The sequence below is a fragment of the Acomys russatus genome, chromosome 10 (assembly GCF_903995435.1).
Source record: "Acomys russatus chromosome 10, mAcoRus1.1, whole genome shotgun sequence".
Taxonomy (NCBI): domain Eukaryota; kingdom Metazoa; phylum Chordata; class Mammalia; order Rodentia; family Muridae; genus Acomys; species Acomys russatus.
The window spans coordinates 44,524,754-44,544,550 of NC_067146.1; the positions used below are offsets into that span (position 1 = coordinate 44,524,754).

The 19,797-nt window shown below is 37.1% G+C and overlaps 1 non-coding gene across 1 annotated transcript; it reads right to left on the reverse strand.

Moving 5' to 3' along the window:
- Window positions 1-17,682: 17,682 nt before the first annotated feature.
- On the reverse strand, window positions 17,683-17,811 carry LOC127194923 (small nucleolar RNA SNORA17). Its single transcript, XR_007831313.1, has one exon. It is a non-coding gene; the product is annotated as a small nucleolar RNA SNORA17 (small nucleolar RNA).
- Between the last annotated feature and the right edge of the window lie 1,986 nt (window positions 17,812-19,797).

Here is a 19,797-nt window from a genome sequence, read left to right on the forward strand (position 1 = left end):
ACTTGATAGGCTATGACCATATGGTGGGGGAGGAGGTCCCCTTCTGTCACAGGCCTAGGGAAAAGGAATAGGGTAAAAGAGGGAGGGAGGGAGGAATGGGAGGAGACAAGCAAGGGGATAACAATTGAGATGTAATCTGAATAAATTAATAAAAAATTAAACAAAGAGTGTTTCAATGGTGCACCATCATGGATCTAAATCAAACTCATATTAAATTCATGCCAAATCCTTTAAGAAATCATAAGAGAAATTAGAAAAAGAAAATAAAGGTTCATTTGAGCAATTAAATTGACATCCTTTTGTTTCTCTCTGCTATATTACCACCAAGCCAGCCCTACTCCAGAGACCTTTTCCCACTAAGTTTGTGCTTGGCCTTTTACTTGATAAGGAGTTAGTTATGGATGAGCAGGAGCATATCTGTCCTTTGGGACATGGCCTGCACTCTCTTTTCAGTTTAAAGAAAATGTTAAATCCTTATACCAGGGTTTTCATTTCAGGATTTTTTTTTTTTTTTTTTGTCCAGGGTAATATGCTTTAAAACCATCCTTTCTTTAGAAATGAATTCAGTAGGAGATTACGTCAAACCTAGAAAATAAGAGTTTCAGCCTAGTACTTAGAAGATTTTTAAAAAAAAAAAATCTCAATTCTTATTTGAACAGCTTCCTGCTGCAAATGTCTCATTTCCCAATCCTACTTTCTCTTACTGCAATCTCACTATTTTCAGAGAGCTGTGGAACATATAGATTTTTTTCTTCCCAGAATCATCTCCTTTTACTTTTCATGATAACAAAATGTATCTTTAGAAATGGCATATAATCATCTCCTACAGCGTGAGTGTAGAGTCATAGGGCACTCACAATGGAAAGCTGGCGAATTAGATTGGCCTTGGTTACCACAACTCATGATATTGTGATACAGACTGAAACAGAAAGAACTCACAGAGGAAACTGAAATCAATCATTAAAATACTGAAGGCGAGATTAAGATGGCTGCCTTATTTGTTCAGAACTTTAAATGCTCTGAAATTTCTAAGAATTGCTGCATATTGGAAGTGACTATAATGCTTTTTTCGATCTTTTATTATAAAAACATGCAAACACATAGAAAATATTGCAAGAATTACCTATATCACCACTGCAATATACAGCAATGAACATTGTGACACACTTTTATCTATCCACATCAATATGTATATGCATATGAGTACATCAAAAATCATTTGAAAATAGTAACAATATTTACCACCTTTTTACAAACTTTAGTGTACATTTCATTATAATAACAATAATGACTAAGTTGGACATTAACAATAATTTCCTAGTACACAACAGTTTGTGTAAACTATATTATAAATAAAGAGGAAGTGTGAGATAATTGAGGGATGTAATTAATTAGTTGTTCGACTCCCTTTTCCAAGACACCATGCTCATCCTGTCTCTTCCATGCAGAAGGAACTGGAATTCTTTTTTTTAACTACAATTTTATTTTTTATTGGCTCATTTTAGGAATATAACTAAACATACTAAGTTAATCAATCCATAAACATGGTCTGTCACTTTATTTATTAAGACACTTATATATTTAAATCATCAATATGGAACTCGAATTCTTTTTTCCCCTTTTATGAAGATATATTTTTTTCCTCACATAATATCCTAGTTAAGATTTCCCCTTTCATAGCAGGCTACCAAGAAGAGACTTGGCACCCTATGAGCATATACAAGGGGGAGGAGGTCCCCCTCAGTCAACAGTCATAGGGGAGGGGAGTAAGGGGAAAATGGGAGGGAGGGAGAAATGGGAGGATACAAGGGATGGGATAACCATTGATATGTAATATGAATAAATTAATAAAATATTTTTAAAAATATTTCCCCTCTCTATATTTCCAGTTCCTTGACACCTACCCTCCAATCTAGACCAACACCACTAGAAAACCATAAGGCTTCAAAGGGATAATAATAAGAAAAAATACGCTCAAACTAAGGCACCAGCCAAGGACAATACAGGAGGTAAACTTTAAACCCCTTCCCAGATCTAGCCAATGGTCAGAATATTCTCCACAGTTGAGTGGAGAGTGTGATACGACTTTCTCACATACTCTGGTGCCTCACATTTGACCATGTCCCCTGGAGGGGGAGACCTGGTGGCACTCAGAGGAAGGACAGCAAGTAGCCAAGAAGAGACTTGATACCCTATGAGAATATATAGGGGGACGTAATCCCCCTCAGGAACAGTCATAGGGGAGGGGAATAATGGGAAAATGGGGGGGGGGGAGGAATGGGAGGATACAAGGGATGGGATAAACATTGAGATGTAAAAAGAATAAATTAATAAAAAAAAAAAAAAAGAAAAAATAAAATAAATTAAAATTAAACAAAAGCTAACAAATTGGAATAGGATAAAACAAACAAACAAACAAACAAACAAAAAAGAAGTAAAAGTCCAAGAAACAGCCCAAGAAACTGATACAGATGCAGAGATCTATTTGTTTACACACTCAAAGATCCCATAAAAGTATTAAAAAGGGAAGCCATAATATGTATGCAAAGGGCCTATAGGGTAAAACAAGAGAAAAAAGATAAAAGAAAATATCTAAGTAAAATAACATTAAAATAAAGAATGTGATCCAATTAAAAAGGGGGGGGAAAAAAGGAAAAAGCTGACAGGACATTATGCTGTTGAGTTTGTTTTCTGTTGGCCATCTGCTTCTGGGCTTTAGGCTTACCCCTAAGAGTAGTTTGTTTTACAAGTAACACTTCATTGAAAGAAACAATTTTTTTTTTTTTAATTTGCAAGTGGTTTTTAATTGGAGATTGCTTCAACTTAAGGACCCCCATCTGGTACAATCATGTTTCTGCATCTCTGTGCATGCTTCCCCAGTATCTGTAATTTTATATGTATATCAATCCTGTTGATTTAGAGGGCCTCATCTTCTTGGTGTCCTCCATTATCTCTGGCTCCTACAGTCTTTCTTCCTCTTTTTCCACAGGGTTCCCTAAGCCCTGACAGAAGGAATTTGATGGACACACCCCTTTTAGGACTGAGTGTTCCAAGCTTTCTCATTCTCTGCATACTGTCAGGCTGTGGCCCTTTCCCCTGATTCCCCCTGCCGACCTCCCGCGCCCCTTCCCCCAACCTGGTGCAGAAGGAAGCTTCTCTGATGATGACTGCACAGGGTACTTAACTATGAGTACAGCAGAATGTCATTATGAGTCATTTCCTTGCTATGTTTTTGTTTGTTTGTTTTTAGAACAGTAGTATTTGGTTATCCCTTAGGACTTTGGGTGATCCAGTGGCAGGTTCTTGATAACCCAAGCAGTGTTCGGTATAGGTTTCATCTTGTAGAGTGTAGAGTGTGCCTTAAGTCAAATTACATATTTGTTGTTTACACCCACAAACTTTGTGCCACAATTGCACTAACGTAGCTTACATACATGACACCATTGTAGAGCAAAAAGGTTGTGGCCAGATTAGTGTTTCTCCTTTTGTAGCATGCAGAGTACCTTCCTATACCAATAATGATAGCACATAAGGGTGAAAGCTCTAGTAGGTACTGGCTCAACTTCTCCATTGTCAATGAGGTGTATAGGTGTTGTCATCAGTAATGGAGCCTTGCCATCAGTTTATGAAGAACAACCTATAGTCTTAGCAACAGCCTGGGTTGTTTGGGTTTTAATATTGGATGCCTTTGGCCAATTACTTAATTAGGTGGAGCCCAGTACTTGTGCCAGAAGCTTTATTTGGTGACAAGAGCTGTATAGTTGGGACTCTATTTTTTACATTATTTGGTGATTTCCTTTAGACAGATGTCATATATGTACACATTTTTAGAAAGTTTCTACTGCGCTAGGTTCCATTTCTACCCCTCAGTAGCCCTTAGGTGTCTCTACCAGTATTTCCCTGCCCTCTCCTACTTCCCTCCCAGTATCCCCTTGATCTTCTCATTCCAGTACCCACCTAATCCATCTATAGCTATTCTCTTTCCATTCCTAGTCCCTCTGCTCCTCCAACTGCTGGTCCCTAACTCTACACTAACCTCTGCAGTTCTACAGATTATAGCTTTCACCAATGGCTTAACAGATAATAGCCACAAATAAACAAATGCAAATCACATTTGCCTTTCTGAATCTGGATTACCTCACTCAGAAATTTTTTCTAGTTCTATCCATTTGCCCACAAATTTTATGATGTCAATTGTTTCTTTGTTTGTTTTTTGAGATAGGGTTTCTCTGTGTAGCCTTGGATGTACTGGACTCACTTTGTAGACAAGGATGGCCTTGAACTAAGAGAGATCTGCCTGCCTCTGCTTCCCTGAATAGTGAGATACAGGCATGCACCACAGTGTTCAGCTATGATTATTTTCAGAGCTGAGTAATATTCCATTGTGTAAGCATACCATATTTTCTTAACCCTTTTTTTTTTCTGTAAGGGACATGTAGATTGTTTCCAAATTCTGGCTATTATTAAAAGAGCAGCAATGATATGGTTGAGCAAGTGTGTCTGTGGTAGAATAAAATGTTCTTTTGGTATATGTTCAAATGTTGTATAGCTGGATCTTGAGGTATGATTCTGTCTGGATTTCTTCATATGTCCATTTTTAAGTTCCCCCCTACTTATCACAAGTTTTGTTAATTTCGATCTTCTTTCTCTATATTTTAGATAATCTGGAAAAGGGTTTCTCAATCTCAATTATTTTATCAAACAAGCAACTTTTTTTTAGTGTGTTCTTTTTATATTTTAGCATTTTTTATTATTAAGTTTTTACATATACATCTATATTATTATACCTACATAAAACAAACTGCATACAGCAAAAGAATCACAGAACATTAAGAAATTACATTCATGTTACATTCATAATGTTTTGGCTGTCTGTATTTAGCAACCTTGAAGAAAATATTTTCCTATCCCAGTGAGTCTAAAATTCTGAATGTAACTCAATATCTATCACATCTCATCTCTATCAACTTAAAACGTCTAAAGACATCTCAATCCCCAAACAATGAGGCTCAATTGACACTCGAGCATTTGGTTTCCAGCTCCATCAGAGACTTCAGAAGGAGTAAAATTAATTACCTGAGTAAACAGGAAGTGCAGGTTAGCAGCTTCCTAGTTTAACAACAACAACAACAACAACAACAACAAGAAAGAGAGTTTGTTGACTGAACATTCACTCATAGTTCTCTAAAATGGTGAAGCATCATCTTCAGCCTTCTGGCTCAGTATATCTGACAGACATATTTGTGAGGCAGGAACCATTGGACTTGAACAAGCAACTTTTTGTTCCATGGTTTTTGTAATTTCCCCATTTTATTGATTTTAGCCAAGTTTGATTATTTCTTGGTGTCTACTCCTGTTGGGCGTGATTTCTTCTTATACTCTAGAGCTTTCAGCTGTACTGTTAAATTACTACCTTTTTTTTTCTATCTAGGAATGTAGTGCTATGAATTTGCCTCTTAAAACTACTTTCAGCCTGGAGAGATGGCTCATCCGTAAAGGCTAGGCTCACAATCAAAAATATAAGAACTACTTTTATCGTGTCTCATAATTTTGAGTATGTTGTGTATTCATTTTAATTCCATTTTAGATAGTCTTTAATTTCTTAGATTTTTGTCTTCTCCCATTTGCTCATTCAGTAGAGAGTTGTCCTGTTTTTATGAGTTTGTAAGGTTTTTCTTGTTTCTGTTGTTGTTGATATCCAATATTAACCCATGGCAGTCGTATAGGATGTAAGGTGCTATTTCAATTTTACTTGTGCCTGTTGATACCTGCTTCATATCTGAATATATGGTCAATCTATATTTGGGAAGATTGCAATTCTTGGCACTGATATATGTTCTTGTGTTTGTTCGGTGGGTGTTCTGTTCTTTGGTTTCTGTTGCACTCTTTGTTTCTTATGTGGGTTTGGTGCCTATCTGTTGCCTGGTAGGAGGTGGAGGAGGTGTGTGTGTGTGTGTGTGTGTGTGTGTGTGTGTGTGTGTGTGTGTGTGTCTGTGTGTCTGTGTCTGTGTGTGATTAGCTCTGAATGAGGCAGAGGTGGGGACATGATTGGGAATTGGATTTAGAATCAAGGAGAGAGGTGAAGATCTACCATTCCTTGCGTCTTCTTGCTTTCCTGTCCTGAGCACCCTGTGAGCTCCTGGATAATGCCTGGTAGAGTTGAAGCCTGGCATAAATCCATGGATGTGCGGCAGGGGCAGAGATCTGTGTGACCCACAGGAGATAGGGGCAGAAAGTAAAGTAAGGCCAGCAGCAAGAGTTCTGCTACAGAGTTCAGGCTGAGACTAAAGCACTGGATTTGGAGGAAAGGAGGTAGAGGTGAAGATCTGCTTTTTAGCCTGGCTGGTGTCAGGACCTGGTATTTTTATTTCTTATTTAATTTATTATTTTTTTTTAAGGAAAAGAAATAGAACAAATGGATGGCAGTCAGAGGTTTAGATACTTTCATAACAAAGTTTTTAATCATTTTGTATGTACTATTAAGAATTTTAAAACAATTATTCTGGAAAAGTTGTTGGGAATATAAACCAAATGCTAAACAGTCTATCCATGAAAATGCAGCTATCAGCAGTAGTGCACCCAATCATTTTAAAACAAGTGTGCTACGCTCTATCGATGAGGACCATTTTCTTACCACCATCCACAATGAAATGAGGAACACTCACACAAAACAAAATGAGCAAGCAGTCTAGGGTAAAGAGAGATATAAAAATTATATCTTCATTGTCAATGCCTAAGTGATTGTCATTAAATTTAGTTTGTGTCAATCAAATTTCTTATTATAGTTATTATTATAGTCTAATTGAGTACATTATATATTAGAGTTCATGGTCAGTGCACTGAGACATTTGAAGAAGACAGTATGACAGCTGGATTGTGATAATAATTCTAGCAAGGCTGACATTTCCCTGAAAATGTTTTACTTGCATAAAGAATTACCAGGTACTGGTCTTTGGTCAAAACAGGTCATACTAATTAATTTTTTATAACTATATCCTGTATATCTAGGAAATTTATAGTTACTTAAAGTTTTTCAGTATTTCTTATTGAGAAGAACATCACTGATAAATTTCAGTTGATTTAAGGAAGACATCTTAAGGACACTGATATGAAATATAACTTTCAAAGATTTATTTTCATTATTTTTTACTATGTGTCTGTGTCTGTATATGTGAATGCAGTGCACTTAGATGCCAGGGGGTTTGCATCCCCTGGAGCAGAAGCTGAAGCTGTGAGCTCCCCAATATAGATTCTGGAAACCAAACATGGCTCATGTGCAAGGCAGGAAAGTACATTACAATGTTGAGCTACCTCTCTTGACTCTACTGGGGATTCTTATGTTTTAAAAGAAGAAAAAAAAATAAACGAAGGAAAACAACAAAAAACAAAATCAATGACAAAAAAACCCAAAAAACCCTTAAATGTACAAAGACTAGATGCAACCTTCACTGAAGCTTCATTTTGGCTCCATGGTTCTGAGGTTATTTTCAAGATCTCAAAAATTTCTGCAATCTGGACTAGAACATAGCCCATAGATTAATATATAACAATAATGGTAATAACAAAATGATTTTTATATTTGATATTGCTTTCTGGAAACTTAAAGTTTACTTGAATTGGGAAGTTCTTGAGTGAATCGATAAAATCTGATATTTGAATCAGTGTAACCATTGACTCAGTTCTATCTTTTGACTCTATAAAATTGGTGAACATCATAGAAAATCCACTCTGAGATGAGCAAAATTAGTGATACACAGCATTGATTGTTACTTCAAACACTATTATTAAAAACTGGCCCGATTGCTGAGATGAAAGGCAGTGTGTGTACTTCACAAAGGGGCATATTATCTACGGTAGTTTAGTAGATAACTGGACAACAGACTGTGTTATCCTACTTGTGTATTTAGTGGACACATGGGGATACTGACAACATCTAATGATACATTCCAGATTGATGTTACAATACTATTGACTGAAATTGATCCTGCTATGACTTGACCACCCTATCATATTTCACCAAGCCAGGACTCTCATTTCACTTACCACATGATGCAGTAAGACATGAAGAAAGAATACATTCAATAGAATTATCATATCCCTTAGTGGTTCTCAAAATAATGAATTAATAGGAATCAGCTGAAGGTTGATAATTAATGGAAGAGCTTTATTTATGCTGTTTACAACTTCAATTGGAGACACAAAACACATGTCTTGGAGCTGAAGGTGTGGCTCAGCAGTTCAGACCACTAGCTGCTCACTCCAAGGACCCAGATTCAATTCATGGCACTCACATGGGGGCTCATAACTATATCTCCTGGTCTAGGGATCCAAAAGCTTCTTTTGGCCTCTATAGACACCAGGCCTCCATGTGGTACACAGGCATGTAGGCATAAGGTTATTGTGTAATTCAAATATAGATATCTGTACCCTCCCCCACTCTGGTTGCAATCCTTGTTCTGAGAATCTTGTGTCTTAATGTTGTCTAATCACTGTTTCCCAATTATCCCATGCTATGCCAACAAAGCAGTTTACAGCCAATTGCTGAGCAAGGGAGAGAATAAGCCTGGACTTCCTGCCAGCCAGGGAGGCATTGAAGAGGAAACAGGAGATTCATCCGCAGCCACAGATCCAAGAAAGATGAGGAAGATGCAGGTGGAGCAGAGAAAGCACAAAGTGCAAGTACTCAGAGATTTTGGCAAAAAGAGACTCAGACTAGCATAGAGGATTAAGAATAAAGTAATAATTGCTCAGTTATTTTGTTGTGAAGCTTATTATTAAATAATATTACATAATCCCAATTATTTGTGTTAGCCGGATTAAGAGAGAAATTGAGAAAAAAACACATGCTATATAAAAATAACTTTAACACAGGCATGAATACACATAAGACAATACTAAAATAATACATTTCTATTAGACAAATTATTACACTTGTGTGGTAGAATTATGAAGCTGGTTTTGGGATATTGCATATTTAATATTCCTATTTTGCCGTTAGACTTTGTTAATGACGAATCCAATAATCCTTGAACTGAAGGAGTTGGCATTACTGGCATTAGTCAACAGCTAAATCCCATGTCTATCAAATTGAAATAACAGCCAGTATTCTAACAGAATTTGTGAAGTCACTCTACCCTATCCATACACTGAGAATGACTAGTCCATTTGTCATATGCCTATCTTTTTTGACTGACTGCAATTGCAAATAGATCATAAGAATTGCAGTAGAACAGTGTATCTTTGTACTGGCAATGTAAGTTAACCAGATGACTAACCTAAAGACTAACCTACTTTGAGTTAGGGTTTTAATAAAATGTTAAAGTGAAGAATATTATGACAGTTTCAGAAAGAGAAACAACCAACAATCAATAAATAGTTGTAAAAGAGACTATAACCAAAGCTCAGTAGAGGCTTAGGACAAGAAAATAAGAAGCTTATATGCTTAGCTTCAAATGCCTTGGGTGAAGGATTTTGCTTGCCAAACCCCTGCATGTAAAATCGTGAGAAATTATGTGAAAACCAGGCAACCTAATAAATAGTTGTGGGATGATATATGGCCCTTTGATGAATGACTATAGAGGCAACCTTGCCTCTAATTTATCAGATCATAATCATTCTCAAAGAATGTCATGAACCAGCCAGTTAGAGAACATATGCAGGTGAATTCGGATAACACTGATTAATAATAGTGATAAGGTGCATTTTCTGGTTATGATTGCCAGTCATGAGGGTTTGATGGCAAGAGAAGACTTCCTTATCATCATATTGAGAAAAATAAACTGTGCTAGTGTTGCACACAGAAATACATAAGTAGAGAAAAAAGGATCTTAAGGAATTAAAAAACAAAAATAATAAAAATAAATGTAGTTATACTTCTGAAATGAGAAACCAAAATTGATCATAAATAATTATGAGAAATCCAAGTAATGTCCACAATACATTTGGCCTTGTCTTCGATATTTTGATCTTAAATTTATTTTCTTATTATTGTACAGAGATTAATGCCTAATGCTACACCAATTTTGATGAATCAAATAGCACCATCTATTTTAGAAGAAAAAGGATACAAAGAACAGCCTTGTATTGTCCTCTTTGAATTATACTAAAGAAAGGATGCATGCTTCCTGCGTAAAATAAGAAACCCTGATAGACTTGTCCTAGGAGGGTGCTTTAATATTGAAGGTGACCTGGCAGTGCATCATATTGACAAAATGAACTTCAGTTAAAGCAAACACTAAAAGTGGTATGCTCTAATGATCAAGCAGAAAGAGGGCTGTTAGATATATGAATTCAAGTTATGACTTTGAGGTACCTTGAAGAAGGCCAAGAATTCACATCAGAGAAGGCAATACTGTGTATCTATGGGAGATGAATGAGCTACAATTGGATATATGTCTTTTCTGGAAAACTCAGCCTGTTGGGGATCCCTTCAGTAACTTAGGACCATAACTAAGTATTAACCACTATTTCCATATAGTTCACTTTATGGTTGTCACACAAATTTTAAATGAACTATTCCACTTCCAGTAGCAGATAATCAGCCTTGATGCAGGTCCATTCTTCTACAAACCAATATTTGTTCAACCATGTAACTTGAAAAATGAATATGGCTGTGACAGCAAGAGCTTGGGGTCTCAAAACTAACACAGACATAAGATACAACTTTTCTAGTAATTCCATAATGAGATACCACAGACCGGGTAGTTTGAGCTAACAAAGCTTGTTTTCTCAATCTTTTGGAAGGTGGGATCCAAAGATTGAGGTATCTGATGTTTGTTTTATTCTAAGACCTTGGTCCTTAGCCTGCAGATGGCCATCATCTGCCTGATGCTACAACATGGTACTATTAAAGTGGCCAAGAACCTGAGATAAGATAGAGCATGGACAGTAGAGGAGAACTACTTCCTCTTCCTCCTCCTCCTCCTCTTCTTTAATTATCATCTACTGCAGGAAGAAGCTTTTTGACAAGAAATGCATTGATATATGGATATAGCAAATTGTCCTTCTTTTGTTCTCATTATCTCTGTATAAACTAGGCTTCACGTTCCATTCCTTGGGTGACCATCTTCTCTGCTTTGTTCCCTTACTGTCTAACCTCTGTGGCTATTCAAATTGTGGTACACATCTCAAAAACTTAGAAGCTTTGATGTATATTATAAAAGAACACATTTCCATATTTGTCTTTTTGGATCTGGGCTACCTTAATCAGTACAATTGTTTCTATACGCATCCATTTACCAGCACATTTTGTTGTTCTTAACAGGTAAGCCAAATTCCATTGTTTCAATGCACCACATTTTCAATGTTCATTTACCAGTTGGTGAACATCTAGGATGTTTCCCATGTGTGTTTGTTATGAACAGGTACTTGAATAAGGAATGTCTCTGTAATCAGATATAGTCTTTTGAGTATGTGCCTAAGTCTTTTTGCATACGTAGTATAAACACATCTTGTGAGAGATTGATTTTTATGTGGAACTTCTTCCATGATTTCCAAAGTGGCCATACTGGGTTCCACTCCCATCAGCAATGAATCAGTGTTCCCCTTCCTCCACGTCCTCACCAGCACATCCTGTCATTTGTTTTAATGATCTTAGCCCTTCTAAGTCTGATAAGAAGAAGTTTCAAAGTAGTTAAAATTTGCATTTCCCTGGTCGCTAAGGATGTTGAACATTTAAAAGTGCTTCTCAGCCACTGGAGTTTCATGTCTTAAGAATCACTGTTTTATTCTATACCCTATTTTTTACTTGGGTTATTTGCTTTTTTGATGCTTGGTTATTTGCTTGTTTGTTTTTGGTATTTGTATATTTTTTGTTTTTTCCCTTTGAATATTCTAAATACAGAGTTGGCAATGACATTTTCCTCTTTCTCTAGGCTGCTGCATTGCTCAAATGATGGTGTCTTTTGCTGACAAAAACATGTCTTCATGAGGCCTTTATTAATTGTTGTTCTGAAGGTCTATGATATATGTATCTCGCTCAGAAAGTCCTTTTTTGTGCCAATGAGTTCAAACCTATTCTCCACTTTCTTTTCTATCAGGCTCAGGCTGTCTTGTCCTATGCCCAAGGTCTTTGATCCATTTGGAGTTGAGTTTCCTGCTTAAACCCATCCAGGAGTCCTCTTTTTTTAGTTAATGATAAATATACATAAAGGAAATGACACTTAGTCAACAAAAGACAAATAGGAGACGCCAAAGAGACTTGACAAAGGATTAAAATATTAAAAAATATTCTGTACATTTATTTAGAGAATTAAGGAGAATATCTTCTCTGGGAATATAAATGTTTTTTACCTAGGTTTTATTATTTACATTTATTTTCTGATATATTTCCATCATCTCAATATGAGTTGCACTTCAAAGTCTGTCTTTTTCTTTAAAGCTATTCTACTATTGCAGTATCTCTTAGTAAACAGGAAGACCTACTTTCTCAGAAAAGCAGGATACATAATTTATTTGTGAAATCAAGATGACAAACTATAGTATATGATCACATTGAGGGACAATGAAGACTTTGATGAATGGTGAAGAGAATACTTATATGCATACCAAATATTTATTTATATAAGAGTATATATTTACAGATAGACATTCTATGAAAAAAATGAGTGTGTGATATTGGATATTCAAAAAAAAATACCAATTTCTAATGATTTCTCAAGATGTTGTTTGTTTAGTTAATACACTCATTTTAATAGAAAAGATATACATATATCTGAGGACAGATATTTACAGATCACTTTAGCCATGTCACACTACTATCTCATGCCATTCTTGTGAACAGCACTGCTTGCATCTAGTAAAGGGTCTTCAATCCTTTGAACAGTTCTATTAGGAAGTAACACATGGGTTGTGTAATCTTAACAATACAAGCAAATAATTTCGAGAAATCTTCCAGTCTTATGGACTGCTATAAAAAAGCCTTAAATTGGGTAATTTGAAAGTGACAGGAAATAATTTCTTAATTTTGAAGGCTGAGAAGTCTTTTAAAGATAAAAGTTCCTGCCTATTTAATATGTGGTGTTGGCTGGTTCTTTGTTCGTACATGGTGCCTTCCTATGGTCTCATAGCTTGGTAGAAATCACAAGCTCCCCTCCTCCTCTTTTTGACAGGTCTGTTTTGAGAGGGCTTTATTACTCTCATGGGCATTCTATGCTCACAAACTGTCTCCTTCCCTCCTAACCCTGCTTTTACAATTCTAATTGAAGATCATTTTTCAATATATAATTTGGGGGAAACAATCTTCGTAGTATAGCAATATATACGATTAAATCTTACAGGTATAAGATTATATGGAATTTCCTGGGTATTTTTAACTGTTCTATTAATATTTAACCTAGGCTAATCATATTCTATTCACAAAACCCAGTCTACACAGAGATTTGAAAAATTCACAAATAGATTGTATTCCAAACATTAACAGGTTCTAAAGGAGAGTGAAATTAGGAATCTAAGAAAGAATATGCTTGGCATGGTACTTGCTAAAAAAGAAATAAGTTTCAATTTATATCAGTGAGAATGAAAAATACAACAAGTAAGGTAGGAGTGATGATCCATGCCTGAAATCTAGTACCCAGAAGGCCAAAGAAAACCGACCACAAGTTAGGTGTGTAGTCAGGTCCTACCATAGCAAATGGAAAAGATAGGTTAAACTTAATATGTTCTTAAGTGAAGTGGAAACAGTGAAGTAATTAGATTCTTAGGAAACTTTTTATTTTAATTCATAGTCTTTGAAATTTGAGAATAGTGGATGGACAGTTATGAAATAGAATTATATGTTATATGTAAGTGGACAAGGGAATAAGAACATGAAAAGAAATCTCTTTAATGAGATAGGAGAAATAAACAGAACAGTTATTGTCAGAATGGTAGACGGCCCTGCACTGGGAAGAAGACACTTTTCAAAGATGTGATATCTACACTCCCCAGAAAACGAAAGATAACAAACTGAAGCTGTATGACCCAGCCGTAGGCAGACACCTCAGACAAAGCAACGACTTCTTCATAGAGGTTGAGGCAAAAGGAGATTCTTATAGAATCTTATAGAAGAGCAGGTGAAGGGAGAAGAATTAAAAATGAACATCTATTATTTTGTTACAGGGTGACTGAGAATAGTGTGAATACGCTGAGTCCTGTTGTTGAGACAGCTTTGATTCTGCTTCCCTAGCATCCTTATCATCAATGACTGTATTTCCCCCGAGACTCCTGCAAATACACATCAATTCAGGGCAGGGACCATCTGTACTGAGCTCACGCTTTAGCATTTTCTTTAAATAGAATCACTATGAAATTAGATGAACACTTCTGGGTTTGTGTCTGCTCCTGAGACTTTTTCTTAACTAACAGAATTCATTAAAACATCAAAACACAGTTATGGAGGGGGGTCACACTAGTGCATTAAAATAGATGCATAAAGCAAAAATATACCTAAAAGTACTGAGTTGAAACATAATATATCCACAAATCTCTCTCTCTCTCTCTCTCTCTCTCTCTCTCTCTCTCTCTCTCTCTCTCTCTCTCTCTCTCCCCAACATTATTGCATTCTATGTGTAAAAATTGCTGTATTTAAAATACTATTAAGAAGATCTTAACTTTTAGATATAAATAAATTTGAAGATTATATATAAACGTAATTACATAAGAAAATCCCTTCTGTTGACATGAAGGATTAGTGCTCAGCTCCAAATTAAAAATCTAAACAATTGACCAGTGGTAGCAATATCAGGTTAAAGCATTACATGACCATCTGTCTCTGTCCTGAAAAGATGAGTAGGAAACGCTGTATTTTATGCTCTGCTCTAATTTTAGATTCATATATACACTGTAATGATTTCCAATAAACCTACCATAAATAGTTTACAACTAAAGCTTTTTCCTCATGTGCTGATGGAGTTTATATTAAAGTCCTAGGAAATTCTTAATTTTGTAATTCACTTAGATTCTCAGAAAAGAGTATTATGTAGCTTTCTCTACCAACCATTTCATTCTGATCAGCTGAGATATCAGAATGTAATTCAAATGGTTCCAAGGGAGCTGGTGAGGTGACTCCATAAGTAACAGGGCCTGGGTATCTACAAGATGGAAAAAAGAAAACCAATGAAAATGTAAGAAGGGTTCCCAGGTTTCTGTGGGACTCTGCTGGATGAGGTTGAAGTCTGGCTTGTCTGGATAGTTGTTCTTGTTTTGCACTCAGTGTATAAGGTGGACTCCCTTTTCTCAGTGGGATTCCCACTCCACCTGATCTGGGTAGGCTCTTGGGAGTGTATGAGATTCTTCTAGTATCAGGGGCCATAGAGACTATAGAGGACACCCTCTAACTAGACAAGTCTCCTAGTAGAGGGAGGGGAACACCAGTCCAACCACAAAATTTTCAATTCAAAATTCACCCTACCTACAAGATATGTAGGGAAAAATATAGAGTAAACAGAGCAGAGATTTGACGGAATGTCCAAGCAATGCCTGGCTCAACCCAACACCCGTACACAATGGGATAGAATCAACCCCTGACACTATTAAAGATACTCTTCTATGCTTATAGACAGGAACCTAGCAGAGTTGTCCTCTGAAAAGCTCCACTCAGGAGTTCCTTGAAAATGATGCCGAGACTCAAAGCCAAACATTGGGTGATGCAAAGGGAGTCTTGTAGAAAGGTGGGTGAAAGGAAAAAATGAGCTGGAGGGGCTGGTGCCTCACAAGAAGACCAACAGGACCAACTAACTAGGGTCCATAGGGGCCTGCTGAGACTGAAGCACCATCCAAGGTCCTTGCATGGCCTGGACATAGGCCCCTACAAAGATATAGTCAATGGGCAGCTCAGGCTTTATGTGAGTCCTCTAGTAAGTGGAGGGGGTCTGTCTCTTGACTTGGACTCTCTAGCCAGCTTTTCGATCACTTCTCCCTGGAGAGACTTCCTTGCCAGGCTACAGTGGAAGAGGATATGCTCAGTTCTGATAAGACTAGATGATCTGGAGTGGGGGGTGGGGGGCTCCCCTTTTCTGAAGGGGGAGGAGAGATGGTGGAGAAGGAGAGTGTTGGTGTGACAGGGAGGTAAGGAGGGATGGCCAGAGGGTAAGGTGAATTGATTAGTTAGTTAATTAGTTAACAACAACAAAAAACAAAAAACAAAAAAACAAACAAACAAAAAAAACCCTCCATGAATTAGTTGCCACTATTCTCCCCAGTATACAAAATGGGTACTGAAATGACCAGAAAACTTTGTGTTTCTACCAAAGTGTTCTTACCATGTTGGGGGAAGGGGTAAAATCCACCATGCTTCAACTCCAAGACTGAAAACATTCCCGAGTGTGATATGTAATCAATATAGAGTCCCTCTGCACTTTTATTGAAATTGCCTCACACCTATCAGCAATTTCTGGATGTTGATTTAAAAGAATAATTACTAGTTCTGTCCCTTTAACCCATAAAGTACCTTGGGCTCCACTGAATTGCTTATGCCTCTGTTGTGACCTGTACACTGTCCCAAGGCAGTAAACTGGGGCAATATGGGGAAGAGTTGCTGCCTTTCTCTAAGGTTCCCAGTCTTTTGTTGACTGATGTATAACAGTAAAGTTCATTTGTTCCTACATTTTTGTCTCAGTCCTATTTGTTTTAGGCAATGGGGTTAATTCAGAGTTCATACTTATTTTTCAACCTTTTTATTGGCTCTTTGTGACTTTCACATCATGTACCCCAAACCCATTCAGTTAGCCCTCTCCTCATACCTTCCCTCCACCCTTGTAAATTTCCTCTCATCAGAGGAAAAAAATATCTTGTGGAATCTGTAGGGTGTCACAGTGTTTGCCACAACCTACCCTTTTGTTCACACTTTTCTTTTTGATTGCAATGATAATTCCCTCAGGGCTGGCTCACGACCTAACCCTGCAGCCAGGCCTAGCTCTACTGTGCTGCCCAGGCAATATTGTGGGCCCAGTCTTTCAAGTGCTGCAGCAGGTAAGGGGCAGGGACAGTTCTGCTCTCATGACCACAGGGCCAACTCTCCCATGTGCCATAGGTGGCAAGGGGCGAGGCTAGGGAAGGGTATCTCTCCTTAGTCCAAGCTGTCACCTGGCAGACAAGCTGCAGGGCCAGCTCTTCCATGCTCACTCACACCTTTGTGACTGTCTCACCTCAACTCCAATCTGCCATCAGTGTCAGCTCTACTGCAGCTGGCTAGGAGCAAGTTCAACTCTTCTATTCTCGGGCCCCCACGGTGAGGGTGGGGCTGATTCAACATAGTCCTCAGACATCAACATGTGACAGACCAGCCAGATCAGGGATGTCCTCCTGGCCTTTAATGGTAACAGCCCCCTGCTACTGCAGGGCTACAGACCCAGGTGTGGACCCAGCTGGCAGCACAGGCCAGGACCCCACCATGGCCCTAGGTGTCATCACTGACCCTCACCACCCTTGAGTCTCCAGTTCTTCCTCTTTTCATTGTGCCCACATCCTTCTGTTTCTCTCGATCTTCCAGTTCTTCATAACTAACTTGCTCTTCTTCGTGATGCCCCAGGTCTTTGAGTGCCTAGGCTAGGGTGACCTCAGAAGTTGTTTCAGGAGTGCTGTTCCCTGCTTGTACATTATGGCACTAGGCAGGTGTCACCTGTGTCATGCCCCCTACCCACCCATCCTAGACCTTCTTAGTGCCAGACTGGTAGCTGTCTCCTGCTCACTTTTTTTTTTTCAGGGCATGTTGGGCTACTAATAATTCAGTGTTCACAGGTCAGAACACTGAGCATAGGCACAGCTTCTTTTCTCTGCCACGTAGTGACATACATGTGTCCTAGTAGCCACACCTGAAACATCTCTAGGGGTACCACATTCTATGTATTTTATGTACACATAGAGTCTGGAAGTCTGCTGTTAGATGTTTTGTGTAATGGCCATGTTTTGAGATTTTTTTTTTCCCACTCTAGAACTCATCTTGGCAGATAGCTGACATTTTTCTTTAGAACTTTGGGTACATATCTGAAATCCCAGGGTTATTATTATTTTTTTTTTTAGGCCACACTTGAGAATGGCTTACATGCTTCTCATGTATGATTATTTACATGCACTCTTCCTTGTACATAATCTTAATTCTTCCACTAGGTCAAACTAACTTAAGAAAATAAAAATGTTCTCATCATGCTACATGCGGTAGACAATATAGGGAGAATAAATAATTCAGGCTTTGGAGATATTTTTTGTTACTTCCTATCTATAATGTTGATGTGTCTTCACTACCTATCATGTCTATAAGTAAAAGAATACCGAATTTATTTATTTCCTTGACTTTTTGTTTCTTTCAGTCACTTTCTTGTCCTGAGATTTTTGATAAACGTTATGGAAAAAGCACTTATAACTGCTGACCGAAGTGGCCAATGCTCTGCATTCACGTTTTTATCTTTAGACAACAAATGGATGGTCTAGGAATTTTAAATTTTGTTTTCCTTTTCTAAGTACATTCACACAGACATATAAGAGGCATGTGTTTTTTACAAAGATTCTTACTGTAAGGCAAGTTCTTCCTTTCCAGCACAGTTTTATCTTCCCACTGGTGGCCACTTGTAATTCTCACTGCACATGTTTATCTTTCTGTTCTTACTTAACCAGACACAAAGGTCTTTCTCTTTACTTTTTAACATCAAGCATCATATGCTAAGTTTCTATACTGAAAGACAAACTTAGGTAACTTTTATAACTTCTGCTACATCATCTCCACCCTTCACTCACCACATACAAGCAACTCTCTCTCTCTCTCTCCATATATATATATATATATATACACACACACATATGCATATATATGAACACACAGCATACAATTTCCTAATAGTTATAGCATATTTGGCTTAGATTAATAATTAGATTTTATATTGTTATTAAAGTAAACATTTCTCCTTTTAATAATTGTTATTCTTTCCAATTATTTCTATTTTATGATTTGCGCTCCTATCTTATGGTAACTTTCTAAAACAGTTAATGAATTTTGGTTTCCTACTTATAATTAAGAGTCAAGGTTTGAAAACCTGATTAGATGATAAGCATGTATTCATTGTAGATTAAATGCCTGGATTGTTCTTTGGGATATCATTATTATCGATAAATATATATATCTTCTTATAGATTTTATACACAATAAATTTTATTTCTCTTGTATAGAAAGAGCAAACCTGACTCCCAAAGCAAAAGAGTACAAGAGCATAGCAGATCTGGGAAATTAATTATCTAGAAAATAGTCTCTAAACTCAGTAATCATCAGGGCAAAGCAAGATAAGTACAATGTAACCTGAGCACATGATTCAGGCAATCAGTACCATATGGTGGTGAAGGCAAGATAAAATTGGAATGATCAGGAGGATCTCATGGGTGCAAGAGTTAATGCAACTATGTTAGAAATTAATTTTTAATACATATTAAGGAATGCAAGCACATTCCATGGATTATACATCCACATACCAAAACAAATTATATTGGTATTGTATATACTTACATATTTATAAAATTTCATTAGAGATAAAAATGGAAGTGTTTTCAATGTTGGAAAAAAATCAATGTGTAGTCTCCAATAACATTTAATATAAAGAACAAAAAAGAAGAGAGAGAGAGAGAGAGAGAGAGAGAGAGAGAGAGAGAGAGAGAGAGAGAGAGGGAGGGAGGGAGAGAGAGAGAGACCTAATTTGCTAGAAGTCAGGATAATGAACACTCTTGAGGGAAGATAAGACAAAGTCTATGATGGGGTTGAACACTAGAGAGTCTAGTTTTACAATTAAGCTTAGTTGTTTAGGGGTTAAGATATTTTTAGTCTAGATAGATGTTTTA